We start from the raw sequence: 13,674 nt of genomic DNA on the forward strand, positions 1-13,674 counted from the left end.
CGTGGACCCAAAGCCTCCCCTGCATCGGTGTAGCACCCTCTGCTCCCCCCACTAACCCCCCCCCCCCCCATCTCAAGATTTGTAAGAATTAGTGTATGGATGATCACTGGTCGTTGAGGGCTCGATCGGCCGAAAAACCTGTTTTCACACTGTATCTCTCAACTAAAACTAAGCCAAAGACATGTGGGTTTGTAGATTAATTTGGCTCTGTAAATTATCCCTGATGTGTAGGTAGTGGATGTGAAAGTGGATTACATAAAACTAATGTGAATGGGTGATCAATGGTCGTCGTGAAGTCAATGACCGAATGGTTTGTTTTCAGCTGTATCTCTGACCTAAACTAAACTCATTACACATTGTCAACCAGTAAATAAAAGATCCATCTCTGTTTCCTGTCCTTTCACCGCAACCAATCTTCTATCACATCATCATCTACAACATGAGCTTTAAGTAACCCTTTTCCTTAGTAACCTTTCATTCACCATCATGTCAAATGTCTCTGGAAATCATACAGGTTCTCGTTATCTCGTTATACAGGTTCCCGTAACTCCTTCAAAGGGGATTGGAAGGAAACTGGAGCACCCAAAGGAAGCCCATGTGTTCACAGAAAGAACATCCAAACTCCACATGAACAGGACCTAAGGTTAACCGTAAGATTGAGTCTGGGTACCTGGAGCTGCCTAGGACATCAGCACTAATTAGTGCACAATATGTAGAATAATATTTCATATTTAATACAATTAGTTTAATAATGGCGATGATTATGAAATGAACAGGCCACCCTATATGACAGTGGTATGTTCTATTGCATTTCAGCAAATGAGCAAAGAAACTCAGTACAGAAGAGCAGGAATCCTGTCTCAAGTGAAAAGCCCATATTTATGAACACAACATTTCTTGTGAGCAAACAATTGTTTCAGTTAGCAAAGCAGACTTGATAGAGGGTGTCATTGCAATGATAGCTTTGAATCAAATTGGACAGCTGCAAGCTATATGCAGCTGAATAGGAAACTGAAGATCACAATATTTTTCTGCAGGATTTTTTTTTCCAGTGTGAGCTGACCACCAACAACGTATATTGCTGTTGCTAGGAGCTATCAAAAAAATGTAGTTCCACTGTGTAAGTGATAAGATTTGACATGCGGCATCAGAGCATCGTTAAGAGTGCATCTGCCGCAGGAAAGGTTACATCAGTCAGGGGAATATCAACCAGAAAATGTTACGTTGACGACCAAGAGGATAAGGAGCACTTCAGTAAGCAATTAATTATTTTTTTCTAAACTGATTGGATGTAGTGGCTAAAAATAGGAAATAGCAATATGAATAGTAATACAGATTAAATGTTAATCATAATGGTTTAGGTGTACAGGCTAAAAAATATTTGTTTAAATGGTTTTATCTTTTTAGACAGTAATACAACCCAGAAAATGTTTTAGAGACAAAAGAGATAACTCATGCAGGAATCTTGAGCAAAAATGCAAAGTTCTGGAGAAACACAGTGGGGGTGGGTCGGGGGAACAAACCAGCATCTGTGGACTGAATGGACACACATCCTTTCAGATTGGGACTCTACTACAGACTGATGGAGTATGGGGAGAAAGCTGGAAAAGTGAGGTTGGGTGGAGCAAGGGAGGTGAGGAAAAGGAAATTGGGCACCTGGTGATGGGAGAGGTGGGAGATTAGTGTATAGTGTGGAAGGAAGGAGCAGGGAATCTGGGGTGGTGGGTGAAATATGATGGCAGTGTAGGGAATCATTAATTGGAACTTGGAGATTCCAACATTCATACATTTGGGTTGTAGGTTAACTGAGATGAGGTGCCGTTCTTCCAGTTTGCATGGATTCACTCTGGCATTAGAGGAGGCCAAGGACAGAAGTGAGCACATGTTGCTACACTTCCTCGCTCATTTCCATCCAGGGATCCCAGCTGCCCTTCCAGGTGAGACAGAGGTTCATTTTGTACTTCCTCCAACCTTGTCCACTGTATATTGGCACATTGGCATGCTGCATTTTCGTCCAACCACTTAATCTGTCTTGGTTGCTAATTGGCACTGGCAAAAATGTGGAGTGGGGGGTGTTTGAAACTAATAGTAGGGATAATCATGAGGAGAGTTAGAAGTTGTGGGAGTCAATATTTAAAGAGGATGCATCAGATGGAGGGTTGTGTTGGTGATCAGGATAAGTTGGGTCTGGTCGGAGGAAGGGTGGGTACGGTTTGCAAAATTTGGAATGAGGAATGGTGTTGCCTGATGGTGGGATATGTAGATACATTATATTAAGGGTCCTACTGGATGCAGGTACCTAGGACCAGGCTGCTCACACACTAACTCTGTAAATAATGCTGCAGTGATTCTAATAGGCACAGGGTTGGCCTGATTCTGCATGGCACAGCAGCCACATGTTGTGTCCAGACTGGATTCTAAACCATCGGCTATCACTCCTGTTCCTTTATAAATCAGGATATCAGACTCGTGTAGAGCAGGAAAAAAATGTAGAATCATGCAATTGAAATTTCCTTTTGCCTTTGCTTTATATTAAAGTTTAATAATGCACATAATAAGTACACATAAAAGATATGTAAGTACTATTATCATTTATGCGAATGTATTACATACATTATTCAATATATGCTATTGTTTTACTATTGTTGCAGACAAAATGCAGGAATCTCAAATATTGGGCAAAATTAGATAGAATTTTAATGTTTATTGTTTTCTCCGCATAAATCATTAAATTAGAAGCGTGGATGAATTGTATGTGTCCTAATCCTACTCACTATTACTGATATATAATGGGAGGTTTGAACATCAGGTAAGAACCTCATTAAGCTTTCTTAATGGTGAATGGAATATTTAAGCACCACTGGCCTGTTTGTGCTCACATCCCACATTCCTCATTCATTTGAACCTTCTTACTTGACTATGCTGTCTCATAGTTGTATTGTGAGGCTTTAAATTCCTCCAGAAGCCACTATTTACCAGAAAATCCTTGCCCCAGCTTTGCTGGCTGTCAGATTCATTGTTTCTAAATGTCTCCATTCAGAAACACTGTGAAAAATATTTAAAGTGGAAGAAATCGTGTGACCATTGTAAAAATTGAAAAGCCATAAATAGCTCAACAGTTATTGCTAAGTATTTAAAACATTGTAAAAACACAATTAAAATAAGTTAATTTCCTTAGTTTCCCTTTCTTCCCCAGAGCCCTGGAATTCCTTTCAAAGTGTAGGGCTGACAAATCCTTCGGTGGTCAGGCTGGCATGGGATCTGAGAGTAAATTAGCCAGCATAATTACCAAGCAATCTCAGAAAACCTCTGCTTCGCTATTGAATTCCATGGGAACTCCATTGGCATTGAAATTGTTGGCAGAGCTGACCCGGTTAGCTCAGGATTCCATCTTCCAAAATCTACAACCTCTCGTGCCTACATGACAAAATGTTGGCCAGATGATTAAAATTCGAGTCAATAACTTTTCACAATAACAATAGCCACATAGATCTTGTACTGAACATTTGTCAGAGACACTACTGTTGATTTTTCTTTAACTTCAGGTTTACCCCCCAACCTTTTTCAGCTTTCATCTCTCATTTGATAATCATGTAGATACACATTGTGTAGAGTTGATTGTCAAGTTCTTTTAGAATGCTTGTGGAGAAATTTATAGAATTATTGCATTATTGATATTGTTTCATATACTAATTACACTCAATTGATTTAATTGATCGTCAATGCAACTGGTCAAAAGCTGCAGCTGCCAATACTATCAAATGAGCACTTTGCACTTCAGTTAGATATCAACAATCAGACCATTTTGCATGAATAGCAAGTATTTGCTTTCTCAGTCTGACTACCGAGAGATTTTCTGAGTCGCATTTCCAAACATCCAATTAATCTTTTTGCAAGTTCAACGGTCTTCCCAGATCCTGATCAAATGTTTTATGGACAGTAAGCACTCACTGTGTAAATGCCATATTACTTCACCATGATGTTCCCATTGGATTAAATCACAAGGAATATCTGAAAACAGCAACACATCTGCATTTTTTAATTAAATAAGACTAATTATGGCAATCATCTCCATGCACTGAAAACCAAAGTATTTGTCTGCTCTGGGAATATTTCTCAAATTACCAATTCCATCTCCACTTACAAATGCATGCACGCCCCCCTGTCACCAGCTGATATATAAGTGGTTGTCTCATTGATTTAATTATTCAGTCCTCCTTGGCCTCCAGAGAGGAGAATCAAATCCACAAAGCCATTCTTTCTGCCTTCATAGTAATGTCCCTAATCAGAGTACTTCACATAGCAACACAAGAGCAGCACAAGAGGCTGATGCAACCACAAGGCTTGTGATCGGGAAGCACACCAGGATGTTGAAAGTGTATACTTTCCTGCCAGGGCAAATCGGGTGGGGATCTGGATTGTGTTGCTCATTAGGTCTTCAAATTAACAATTCAAAATAATAATTTCCTTCTCTGGTATATTGAACAGTAACTCAATTTAGACGGCTGTTCAACAGTATATCTTCATACATCCCAGAAGGTGAGGAGGAGGGATGCAATCATGTGTCCCAGCAGTACATGGAGTCATGTACAGGATTGAATTTCATGATCTCAAGGATTAAATCCATAACAAAATGGAATTTCCAAGTATTATAATGTATTATTGAATTATTAGCTAAATCAAATTATGGTTTAGAAGGATGAGAGGAGATCTTGTCGAAACGTATAAGATTATTAAGGGGTTGGACACGTTAGAGGCAGGAAACATGTTCCCAATGTTGGGGGAGTCCAGAACAAGGGGCCACAATTTAAGAATAAGGGGTAGGCCATTTAGAACTGAGATGAGGAAAAACTTTTTCAGTCAGAGAGTTGTGAATCTGTGGAATTCTCTGCCTCAGAAGGCAGTGGAGGCCAATTCTCTGAATGCATTCAAGAGAGAGCTGGATAGAGCTCTTAAGGATAGCAGAGTCAGGGGGTATGGGGAGAAGGCAGGAACGGGGTACTGATTGAGAATGATCAGCCATGATCACATTGAATGGCGGTGCTGGTTCGAAGGGCTGAATGGCCTCTATTGTCTATTGTCTATTGTCTATTGTCTATTACTAAAAGGGAATAATGCTGCCTTGATATTTTCTACATTCATTTACATGCCAGAATATTTTACCAAAAGCAAAACACCAATATTTCATATAAGATGTTTTTTAAATGTCATTTATTTTCTGAAGGATGTATCATAATAACAATGTTTTGCTGATTCTTCCTTAAAGTGGTGTCTGCTTTCCACAGAGTAGAATTATTTTCAGCTCATATAACGTTGCTTAATGCAGAAAGCAACATCACTTTTGCAAACGAGTAAATTGTTATTAAATATATTAAAATGTAAAAGCAAATTTGACTCATGCTTGATTAGACGGATAAACTTATTTGAGAGAAAACATTCTCAACAGTAGGTTTCAACCACAATCCGTTTTCAACATTCAAGTGGCTGCAATGATTGTGGCTGAAATAAAGAGAGCAAGTGTTTCAATGGCTCTTGTGAGACTATTCAGGATCTTTTTTTGTATTGAGAGCCAGAATTGTTCAGGAACCAAGACTTTAAGTTGTTAGTTTATTGGCCAAACTGCACACCGTGGGCAGTTTGAACATTGATCTCGTATTATATGAAATACATCAAACATGTATGAAGCAAAAGCTGCCCAGAAATAATTCCAAGTGATGGAATTATTTCTGGGCAGCTTTTGCTTCATACATGTTTGATGGCTGATAAATATTGACAACAATTTGTGAACTCACAGAGAGGTGCTGCCTCCTTTTAGTAAAGGATATCAGTCATTAATCTGATGTTTTATCATATCCATTACCAGAACATCCAGGTTAAACCTGGTGATTTGGCAGATTTAATTTAGCAACAGTGAACTTGACCTTTCTTTCCAGTGCGAAGAACTGCAGAAGGTTTTAAACTGCATAAGTAACTATAAAAATATACATTCTGCCATGAGAATAACACTGCAATTGCAGCAATGTTCCCAGTACTATGGACAACATATTTCTAAATGTTAGAGAGGTATTCTGGAACTCTTCTCAAACTTGCAGACAAGAGAGCAAATATGTTTTTTATTTACAGTCCTGACCACTTTGCAGGATTTTGAAAAAAAAAATGATGGTGGAGGTTGAAACAGAAGATGGAATATTCAGTCGTTCTCACGGTATGTGTGGGGCAAAACATGTTTCAGATTGACGACTGGCCATGTACTGCTGTGTCATGATTTACAGGATTTGGCCTGGGACTGACAACCTGCAGCACAGGCTTAAACCTTCCTGAGTCCAATAGAGTATTTGATTAACTTTGCCATAATCTTCTTTAAAGTCAGTTAAATAATTTCCTCATAGTGCAGCCTTGAGGGCATTGTCCTGAGCAAGATTATTACTCACACTATTAATTTAAGAAGTATTGTTGTTATGCAAGAGATTAAATACATTTAGTATTCAGTAAGCTTGTGCTGATCAGTACAAACTTTAATATCTTTTTGCTGCAGTCTTCATTGAGCTAAATCATTACAAGATGGCTGAAACTAACTTGCAAAAAGCTCTTCATTCATTTGCCATATTAACGAGCTATTTTCCTGCATCCTTAAAGTAATATCGATTGTAAGATGAGTCATACAGCACAGGAACAGGCCATGCTGACCAAGATGCACCATCTACACCAGTCACAACTGTCCATGTTTGACCCATAACCCTCTAAAACTTTCCTATACTTTTCCAAATGTCTTTTAAATGTTGTTATCGTACTTGCCTCATCGACCCCTTCTGGCAGCTCATTCCATATCCCCACTACCGACTGTGTGAAACATTTGCCCCTCAGGTTCCTATTAAGTCTTTCCCCTCTCATTTTAAACCTATGTCTAGGACTCAAGGGCCCAAGTGAGAGGGAGAGGTTGAGCAGGCTAGGACTTTATTCCTTGGAATGCAGGATGATGAAGACTGATCTTATAGAAGTGTATACAATCATGAGAGGAATAGATAGGGTAAATGCACAGTTTTTTTTAAACCAAGATTAGGGGAACATAGAACCAGAGCTCATAGGTTAAGGGTGAGGGGGAAAAGATTTAATAGGAACCTGAGATGCAACTTTTTTTACACAAAGAGTGTGGGTATATGAATCAAGCTGCCAAAGGAGGTGGTTGACGCTAACAGAGAATGTGCAGCTTCCTAGCATATGTGGCAGCTTTTGGGACCATGCAGGTAGTGAATGTGGGCATAACAACCCAGTGGACTCAAAGATAACAATCAGTGGCCCAGTGCAGCGTGAACAAATGAAAACAGGAGGTACATTTTGGAGAAGAACTGGTCTGGGTGTGGGCAGGATCCAGGCAAGAGTTTGGGCCATAGACAGGAAACCCATGCTGGTAGTCTGAGGTTCATGGGGCTGTGCTTTTTGCCGTGGATTGTGGACTGGGACAGGTAATGAGGGCCATGGATTCATGCATTTGATCTGGCTGAAACGCCTGTGAATTTTGACCTGGGAACAAGGCCGATCATACCTATGAATTTGAACCTGGGGGAATATGTAAGATCTGTGCTGGGAGCTGGAGTCTTCAGTCAGGAGCGGGGGTGATCAGGCCATGGGTCAGTAGCAATAGTTGTGATTTGTGGCTGCAGCTCAGTAAGTGAGGACATTAAATCCTTGTTGTTCTTAGATTACCCAGAATTGATGAGAATGTACATGGCAAGATTAGCAAGTTTACTGATGATACAAAAGTGGATGGTTTTGCAGACAGCGAAGATAGTTGTAAAAGATTGCAACAGGATCTTGATCAGTTGGGCCAAAGGGCCTGTTTCCACACTGTATGACTATCGCCCAGTCAAAAACACCTTAGAATCACATGGACAAATTTTCTTTGCAACATGTCTAACACAAAATCACTTCAAATCATCGCAAGTGTGGCACATATCTGGAAGTACCTTCTGGGTATACACTAATGACAAAACGACAGGAGCTGAAAAACCTTGTCAGTCAGATCTCTCTATATTTTGAGTGAAATAAAATAGATATCTCTAGCATAGATTGGGTGATTGAAACATAAGGCAAAGCAAGGATTACTGTTGTTAAAAGTCTCCTCTGCTCTGCCCGACAGTGCCCCTTAGTCACAATCTCTGAATGTCAGCATCTACATTATCAACAGCACTGTCTATTTCAACCTTGTCAGCTGCCATTTCTGTTCAGTGACTGGATGAGATTGCCCATCTCAGCACCACAACCAAAGCCATTTTGAAAAAAACAACAAAATGCATTCAGTTGAACTGGATGAATCATCCCTATCACATTTCACAAACATTCCTCACACACAGCACAGGTGGGAGATTTTCATGCTATCAGTCTGCATGCTGGATGTTCTGATTTACTTTATTAACTAACCTCCTTCAAAAGCTTGAAAATAACACTGATTAGCAGAGCAAATAAAAGAAGTACATTTATTGAGTTTTTCACAATGTATTTAAAAAAATCTTTGAACGATATAAATTTGTAAAGGTAAATTACATCTCATAGGATCATACAATCATGCAGCACGGAAACAGGCCCTTCAGCCCAACCTGCACTTGCCAACCAGGATGCAAGATACACTAGTCCCACCTGCCCGTGTTTGGCCTGTACCCCTCTAACCTTTCCTATCCATGCGTCTGTCCAAATGGGATTTGACATGGATTTGAATATATCCAGATGTGGTTAGTATTTTCTTAGTGCTTGAGTTGACTCTAGACCAGAACTGTCTGTTTATATCACCTTCATTTCATTCCCTTCAGTAAATGCAAAGAAATGATTGATAGAATTATAACAACTTGCAACAAAAACGCAAATATATTTTTTGGTTTAGTTGAGAGATGCAGCATGGAAATGGGCTCAATTTCCCCTGAGTCCACATTGCCCATCCATCACCCAGTCACACTACTTCTATATTATCCCACTTTCACATCCACAACCTGCAGACTGGGAGAAATTTATCAAGGTCAATTAACCTACAAACCTGCACGACTTTGGGATGTGGGAGGAAACTGGAGCATCCAGAGGAAATTCACACGGTTACAGGAAGAACATGCAAACTCCACACAGATAGCACCTGAGGTCAGGATGGAACCCAGGTCCTGGCGCTATGAGGCAGCAGTTCTACCAGCTACTCCAGGCCACTGTGCCACTCTTTGACCTGATTGATCTGTACGAATGGTTATACCACATGAACTTGCTTAAATCTAACTCAACCAGCACATTGATCTATTTTTTTTCCTTCTTCTTAGACTTAACTTGTTTTTATCCAGTCATCTGATATATCACGGTTGAGAGAAGCTACGGTGCCTTTCCTCATTTCCTTTGGCTTCTTTTGACAGGGGAGAGACAGGTCTCTCTGGTGCTGTCTCTCTATTTACTGTACATCCTCCATCCATCTCTTCCTTTGTCATCTGCTCTCAGGAGGAAGACATTCTTCTTCATCCTCATCAGGTAACATTGACTTCTTAATTAATTTCTGTGGTTTAGTTTTGGTTGAAGATTCCATTGCACATAAATTGACCTGAATTTTAAGAATAATAATTCATAGCTTCTGCAGAAAGACAATGTGCAGAACTGTGGAACTGGTAAAATGACTAGGGTAGAGGAAGGGGGCATGGTGGGAGGGGAGGGGAGTGTAGGTAGAATTTACTTATTATTCGAGAATTCAATGTTCATAAATTTGGATTGAACAGCACTCATAATTTGCTTGGGTAGCTTACATTCCAGCAATGTGACTATTGAATTCTCTAATTTTAACTAACTTCTACTTTCATTCCCCTTCTGTCCCTTTCCCCCCTTGCTCTGCTTCCCCACCCTAGTTGTTTTTTTCCATTCCACTGTTCTCCACATTGTTTCCCTCTTGAGATCACACCTTCCCTAACCAACAATGGACCTACCAGGCACTGCGCTGCCTGAGGTCATTTATGGCCGGCCCTAATTGATCCTGGTCCTTTCTCACCTCCAGCATATTCATCATCCCCCCTCCCCCCCCCCCTCCCCCCCCCTCCCCTCCCCCCCCCTCCCCCCCTCCCCCCCCCCACCACTTCTCCCACCCCTTACCATCAATCTGAAGAAGGATCCCGACCCGTAAAGTCATCCATCCTTTTTCTCCAGAGATGCAGCCTGACCCATTGAATTACTCCAACACTTTCTGTCTATTTTTGGCATAAATTAGCATCAGAGGTTCTTTGTTTCTATATAAAATCACTTTCTGGTAAAGAACTAAACATTTCATGAAGTGTAATGTTATTTTCTATAAAGTACTGATATTAAAACATCTGTGTTTTTGTAATGATTGCCAACATTTATGTTGAATCCCTTGTCCTTCAAATGGTTAACCATGCAAAAGTGGACACAAAAACCCACTGATTTAACCCATTCTTCACTTCCTAAACCACCAACTCTTCTTCTTCTGCCACCCAATAAGAATAATGTCATTTTGATATTCTTTTGCTTTTGTGTTATTTTAATTCTGCATAAAGCAATGGGTAAGACCATTAATGCTGAATTAATCCTAATTGAACCAGGGATTCATTTCTTATTCAACTATTCCCCGTTCAATGAGTGCCAATTAATATACCACCATTGTCCAATTTTTAATGTCACTTTAATATCACTTACACTGAGCTCTCAAAATGCCTTTGAAGACTTGAAAAGTCTGGAAAAGCAGATTCTCTTTTCACAAATGCCACACTTCAGTAAGATGATATCAGAGATGAAGTACACTCAGAGAAATGAAAATAAATTATTTGAAAACTATGTGCTGGATAGTTTCCTATTTGAATAAGTTTTCAGGATTATAAAACTGATAGCAATACATCAAGGAAGGAATTGTAAAGGACAGTGAAATTCATCAAAATCTATTGGCGCTAATGAAGTTGCAGCACTATTTTTTAAAGGATTAAATGTTCTTTCAGTGCCAAATAAGAAAGATTATCTTAAATTTGCTTGCCTTATTGAAGGAATTCAACTTCACACAATTCTCCAAAGTAATAAGATTATTTTCTGATATGTGCACCCATTTATGTCATTGTAAATTACAATATTGTTCATGAAAAATAAATGATTACAGATTTCTATGCTTTTCTAAGCTCTATTCAGACTAATGAGGAGAGGAGTATAGTCTGCATTAAATGCTACTCAACTGATTTTTTTAAAGTTGAGATACAAAAGTAGAAGGCCACAGGGAGTAATAGGTGAAGTAATCAGTCGATATCAGACAGCGTGTTTTGAAGATTATTTCTGTCAGGAAAGAAAAACATGTTTTTTAAAAACATAAATTGCTGGAAATATTCAGGCAGCATCTGTGGAAAGTGAAAATAGAATTGACATTTCAGGTCTGAAACTCTTCATCAGAACTGGGGAACAGAAAAACACAACTGATTTTTTTTCAGTAGCAGAGAAGGTGGGGAAGGAATGGGTAGAGCAAAGTGAATGTGTGCTATGTTTTCCTAAAGGCCATGCCCAGCATGCAAGACTGTCCTAATGGAAGCATAGAAACTGAGCCAAAATAAAGGGATAACTCGTTAAAATGAGCTCCATTCTGATCTAAAGAAATAGCATGTTATCTGGAGCTGGAGAATCTGGAAGGTGGCAATGAGCCAAATGGAAGATGTGGTGTTGTTCCTTAAAGCTCCATTGAGCCAGACTCTCCCTTTCTTCCTTTTGTTATATGGGGTTCCTAGGAATCCCAGGCTAAATAAAAATCTCTTTAAAATTGAGCCTTCTTAAGGTCATAAGGTCATAAGTGATAGGAGCCGAATTAGGCCATCCGGCCCATTAAGTTAGCTCCACCATTCAATCATGGCTGATCTATCTCTCCGTCCTATACCCATTCTCCTGCCTTCTCCCTATAATCCCCTAACACCCGTACTAATCAAGAATCTATCTTTGCTTTAAAAATATCCGTTGACTTGGCCTCCGCAACCTTCTGTGGCAAAGAATTCCACAGATTCACCACCATCTGACTAAAGAAATTCTCATCTCCTTCCTAAAGGAACGTCTTTAATTCTGAGGCTCTGACCAAAAGTCCTAGACTTTCCCATTAGTGGAAGCATCCTCTTCCATTAATGGAAACATCCACTCGATCCAAGTCTTTCACTATTCGATACGTTTCAATGAGGTCCCCACTCATTCTTCTAAACTCCAGTGAGTACAGGCCCAATGGCTGTCTTAAAATATTTAATTGACTGGAGAGCTGGTGGGTTGTTTTTATTGGATTCGTCCTCTTTTTGACAAAATGATTATCTTTCAAAATTACAGGGTATTGTTGAAATTACTTTTAAGAGATTACTCTAAGGACACAATGTGTGCAAGAAACTCTCAAATTTACATATATTTTCTCCTTATTTATTCACAATTCTATGACAATTATGCATAAAAGATATCCTTCTACATTAATTATATGCACTTTATTATCCTACAGGGCATCTTTGGTCAAACATGATACCTGTTCTTTCTGATTGTGTTAATAGTTGCCTCTGATTGACACATGTGACATCGATCACGACTACGGGTACTGTCTGTATGGAGTTTGTACATTCTCCCCGTGACCATGTAGGTTTTCTCCGAGATCTTCATTTTCTTCCTGCACTCCAAAGAAGTACAGGTATGTAGATTAATTGGCTTGGTGTATGTGTAAATTGTCCCTAATGTGTGTAGGATATTTATAATGGGGATTGCTGGTTGGTGCGGATTCAGTGGGCCGAAGGGCCTGTTTCCGCATTTATCTCTAAACTAAACTAAACTCGAAACGTCACCTATCCTCGTTCTCCAGGGATGCTGCCTGACCTGTTGAGTTACTCCAACACTTTTTGCAAATCAGCATCTGAAGTTCCTTATATCCTCACATTTACCTATAATGAGGTAGATTCCCCATTTACACTTCCATTCATAATCTTTCTGAACTTTGTTTCTGTATTTCTATTTTGAGTAGTAACAATACTGTGATGCTGTAAACATCAATGGTCATGGCCTCAATCCCTGTGAAACATTACATTAAACTTATCACCACCTCTGTCATGGTTTGGAGCCAGTTTGTTGACCACTTCACTATTGTTCTGCAATGTGATAAGCTCTTAGATGGTTTATGAGGTTTTTTTTAATCACAGGGCTTCTGAAAATCTAAGTAGATTGCATTTAGCCCACGTATTTTACATGTAATCTAAATATATTCAATTAAAATGCTGTCTTATTGACCCCAAAACTACGATGATTTTGCCCCTTGCTCTTTCATGAGTCACAAAGTGGCCTGTCCCATGAAACTCATTTGTGCTTGTGCTGGGATCATAGCTACAGTGTGAGCCAGGTAGCTCAAATGGAAACTGCAGTGAGCATCAGCAAGCAAAGCTATATTAAGTTGGTGTCACTTGATGGCACTGTTGACTTCTTGTCTGGTAATGATTGGTCAGATGTTGCTGCAGCAGTAATGAGCTAGGTTAGTTCTACATAGCCTTTTGTGGGCAGGGTATATTGGGAACATTTTCCTCAATTATAGGTAGATGTTAATTTCAAAGTTACCCTGGGAAACTGGGTCTAAAAGGTATCAGAGTGTCATAGAGTCATAGAGTGATACAGTGTGGAAACAGGACCTTCGGCCCAACTTGCCCACATCGGCCAACATGTCTCACC

The 13,674-nt window shown here is 39.6% G+C and overlaps 1 long non-coding RNA gene across 1 annotated transcript; it reads left to right on the forward strand.

Annotated features, from left to right (window-relative positions):
- Positions 1-571: 571 nt before the first annotated feature.
- LOC144593167 (uncharacterized) lies at positions 572-12,596 on the forward strand. Its single transcript, XR_013547214.1, has 4 exons — positions 572-643; positions 1,801-1,937; positions 9,384-9,495; positions 12,519-12,596. It is a non-coding gene; the product is annotated as an uncharacterized LOC144593167 (long non-coding RNA).
- Positions 12,597-13,674: the final 1,078 nt, after the last annotated feature.

The sequence above is a fragment of the Rhinoraja longicauda genome, chromosome 4, assembly GCF_053455715.1.
Source record: "Rhinoraja longicauda isolate Sanriku21f chromosome 4, sRhiLon1.1, whole genome shotgun sequence".
Classification (NCBI taxonomy): Eukaryota; Metazoa; Chordata; class Chondrichthyes; order Rajiformes; family Arhynchobatidae; genus Rhinoraja; species Rhinoraja longicauda.